Source organism: Patagioenas fasciata, chromosome 2, assembly GCF_037038585.1.
Source record: "Patagioenas fasciata isolate bPatFas1 chromosome 2, bPatFas1.hap1, whole genome shotgun sequence".
NCBI classification, from domain to species: Eukaryota; Metazoa; Chordata; class Aves; order Columbiformes; family Columbidae; genus Patagioenas; species Patagioenas fasciata.
The window spans coordinates 3,153,712-3,158,043 of NC_092521.1; the positions used below are offsets into that span (position 1 = coordinate 3,153,712).

General features: G+C 44.6%; 1 non-coding gene across 1 annotated transcript; it reads right to left on the minus strand.

The window, feature by feature from the left end:
- Positions 1-1,327: 1,327 nt before the first annotated feature.
- Positions 1,328-1,400, minus strand: TRNAF-GAA (transfer RNA phenylalanine (anticodon GAA)). Its single transcript has one exon. It is a non-coding gene; the product is annotated as a tRNA-Phe (tRNA).
- Positions 1,401-4,332: the final 2,932 nt, after the last annotated feature.

Below are 4,332 nucleotides of genomic sequence, written 5' to 3' on the forward strand. Positions count from 1 at the left end.
TATTAGGAAAAATTTCTTCACAGAAAGGGTTATCAGGCATTGGAGCAGGCTGCCCAGGGAAGTGGTGGAGTCACCATCCCTGAAGTTATGAGGTTCTTAGGGACATGGTTTAGTGCAGTTGTTAGGTTAGTGGTTGAACTCTATGATATTGAGGGTCTCCTCCAACCAAAATGATTCCGTGATTCTGTGATTATGGAGGAAAGACCAAATGAGTATTGGGGTTGATCTTTGAGAAATCAATAATCAAATGTTCATTGCTTCTCATTTTTTTTGGACAACGGAAACTCAGGTCTTGTCTCTGCTGTTTGCCTGAAGGAGTCCACAGATCAGAAATCAGTCAGAAAGGGATGGAGAACAAAACAGAAAACACAGTTACTCAGTTGTAGAACTCTTTGGAGTGTCTCTACATTGAATGCTAATATCTTTAAAAGGCCAGTGTATGCATAGGAGTTCAGGAAAAGGTAGAAAGATTCATCAGAGATCTGGACCTGTTTCCCTGTGAGCAATAAGTAGATACACCAGAACTCTTCAGCTGATAAAAAGACAAATTTCAGGAAGAGGAATTTCTTCAAGGTCTGCTGTGATTCAAACCACTCTTTTTGATGGGGTATTTTTATATTTTTTTTTTCCAAGTCACAATTTCAATTTCCTGCATGGTACCATAAGCCAGTAGGCCAGCCCTACTACCTCTTTATGGGTCAGTCCATTACATAGGAGTAGAAAAAGGCAGCTCAAGATTGAGGGGACAAAAAGAGCCTTTATATAGCTATTTCTGCTGAAGCCCTTGAATTGTAAAACTGTCCCTGTTTAATAGACTCAGAATGACTGAGATTGGAAGGCACCTCTGGAGGTTATTTGGTCCAACCCCCTGTTCAATCAGGGCCACTGACAACCAGTTACTCAAGACCGTGTAAAGGTAGCTTTAGAATATCCACAAAGATATAGACTCCACAACCTCTCTAGGCAACCTGTCCCAGTTCTCAGTCAATCTCACAGTAAAAAAATACTTCTTGTTGTCCGGAGGGAACCTCCTGTGTTTCAGCTTGTGCCCATTGCCTCTTGTCCTGTTGCTGGAGATGACTGAGAAGTGTGACCACTGCCTCCATCCTCTTTGCATCCTTCCTTCAGTTATTCATGTACATAGATAGGGTTCCCCTTAAGCCTTGTTTTCTCCAGGCTGAGCAGTTCTTCCAGTTTCTCCTCATAGACAAGATGTTCCAGTCTCTTCATCATCAACATGGTCCCTCATTGGACTCTCTCCTGTATGTCCAAGTGTCACTTGTACTGAGGAGCCCAGCACTGGCCATAGAAAATTGCAAGAAAACACTGCTGAAGCCCGGGATTGAACCAGGGACCTTTAGATCTTCAGTCTAACGCTCTCCCAGCTGAGCTACTTCAGCCTTGCTGTGGTGCTAATTTTCATAAAACCTGTTGGAACATAATTATTGCTCAGACTTTTACCATTCACAATAGACATTCTACTCATATCCTGCCACTGGACACCATTGAGAAAAGCGTGACTTCATCTCCTTTATACTCTTCCTTCAAATATTTGTATATGTTGATGAGATGGTCCTGGGTCTTTTCCTCTCCAGGTGTTCCACGGGACTTTCTGCATGGTTGGACTACAAAGGGTTTCAGAAGCAATAAGAGAAATGCAGAAAGTGAGTTTCATCAGAAAGTGTTACACATGCATCATCCTAAGAGCTTTCTTCTTCCTCAGTTTCAGAAGTTGTTAATCTACAGATTGATAGGAGCTGGAAGAATACAGCAGGGAGACTATTCTGTATCTTTCTTCTTGACATTGTAGGTGTTTCTCTGTTGTCCCAGACATTTTTCTTAGTCTGTTAAGCAGAAACAGTGCCCCTACAAATAAAGTAGAGAGGGACTAGTGATAGCCAGAGCAGGAAAACGTCCAAAACCTATGTGATTTGGGTGGAGTTCAACTTGCCTATTGTCTTGCAGACAACAGAAACATGCCTTTCATCTCAAATACAATCCCACTGAAAGAACGCCATTCAGGTTGCCTAAATACACATATTCAGTACTATTTGGGATACCTTAGGCTATCCCACCTGTCCCACAGCTCCAACTCCAGAGGACTGTAGACTTTCTTCTTGACCCATTTCATATCTTTCAGCCTGGTAATGAAGACTTTAATACTCTTGGGCCTTTTAAAAAGCACCAGTCGCCAGGAAAAGAAAATATGCACTCGGGTCAAATTAACAGTCTGTGTGGTCCAGTCTCTGAAAATGGCATGGGGAGATACTTCATAGTGGCAAGTGTAGAGTCTTACATCTGGGCAGGAGCAACCCCAGGTTCCAGTGTAAGTTGGGGAATGACCCATTAGAGAGCAGCATAGGGGAAAGGGACCTGGGGTCCTGGTGGACAGCAGGATGACCATGAGCCAGCACTGGGCCCTTGTGCCTGGGAAGACCAATGACATCCTGGGGTAGATTAGAAGGGGGGTGGTCAGTATGTTGAGAGAGGTTCTCCTTCCCCCCTACTCTGCCCTGGTGAGACCACATCTGGAATATTGTGTCCAGTTCTGGACCCCTCAGTTCCAGAAGGACAGGGAACTGCTGGAGAGAGTCCAGCATAGGGCAACAAAGATGCTGAAGGGAGTGGAGCATCTCCCGTGTGAGGAAAGGCTGAGGGAGCTGGGGCTCTTTAGTTTGGAGAAGACTGAGGGGTGACGTTACTAATGTTTACAAGTACATAAAGGGTGAGTGTCACAAGACGGGGTCAGGCTCTTTTCGGTGACAACCGATGGTAAGACAAGGGGTAATGTGTTCAAACTGAAACACAAGAGGTTCCACTTAAATTTGAGAAGAAACTTCTTCTCAGTGAGGGTAACAGAGCACTGGAACAGGCTGTCCAGGGAGGTTGTGGAGTCTCCTTCTCTGCAGACATTCAAACCCACCTGGACACCTTCCTGTGTAATCTCAGCTGGGTGTTCCTGCTCCGGCAGGGGGATTGGACTGGATGAGCTTTCCAGGTCCCTTCCAATCCCTGACATTCTGGGATTCTGTGATTGTGTGATAGGAGATCATGTGACCATGGTTGAAGTCCCTTCCTCTTGAGCCATATGCAAGAAGCTGGAAGAACATGATGGTCATTCAGCATCTGTCTCTGCATCTGTCTTCAAGTCTATGTTTAAGCACCTGTCCCAAACACCAGCTAGCAAAGAACAGTAAGGTCAACAATTATCAAATATCTTTGAATGAGAACAACTGTCACCTGTAGGTTTTTGCCTAGGAAAGGGAAACTTTCCAGGTCAGCTTGTGTGGAAGCCTGGCTTACCTGTGACAAAGCTCTGCCCTTCCAACTGTCCCATTTTAGCTTCACCATATTTCTCCTTGTCAAGGAAAGTGACCGCAGAAACCAAAGACCTTCTGTTTCTCTCCAGCTTTCCTTAGACAGGAAGAAATGATCCCAACATGAGAACTGTGGTATTTGACAACCCACTCTGTCTTGCTAGAAATACTCCAGCTTCAGCTGGGTACAAAATTCCTACTGAAAAAAGAGCTATGCTACCACTTTGCAAATGCTAGCAGTGCTGGTGGAAATGATGAAATGAAGGATCTGGTAAAGAACAAGCCTTGAATGAAGTGCTACATTTCAGTTAAATTAGAAAATTCAGAAGCTGAATTTCTGGGAAGCTGGCTTATTCAGATGGTAAAGCATCACAAGTGAAAGCCTATGAGCGAAGCTGTCAGAAGGAAGACTTGTGTTGCCAGTTTAACGTGTCATATGGAAGAAGCTGAAAGTTTAGACTTTCCCTCATTGAAGAGAAATTCAACCTGTCCTTCTGGCACAACTCAGAGCTAAAGAGCTTCATAGGCAGCTCTGGTGTGGGGAGTGAACGAAGTGGAAAGAGGAGTGAAGTTAGGGTGACTGCTCTGGCTGCCTGGTCAAAATTGCTGCTTTCAGAAGGTGGTGTTTTTGTTTTGAGTCAGAGATGTGGACAATTCTTCCTTACCACACACATGTCCAAGCCAGTGCTGCACTATGCAAATGCAGAGATTTTGGAGAACTCCTGTGACAGCTATCCACTATCATGAAAAAGACACAGCCACCATGATTTCCTACTGGAAAAGTCCCCTTCCCCATGACACTTATTTCCCTCAATGAGACTGTCCCTGTTTCCATCTCTATCCCGCCTTTGCCCGCCTATGCCAGAAACTTTCTCTTTGTACTTCACCTTTAGCATCCTTTTGGTGGATTCCTCAGGTTACTTGTGTGTCCTTAGCCCCAAGAGTGGCTATATAGCGTGTGTTCTTCATACACCAGGTTCTCTGTTGTCCTCTCTCAACTGTCCTCATTCCTACT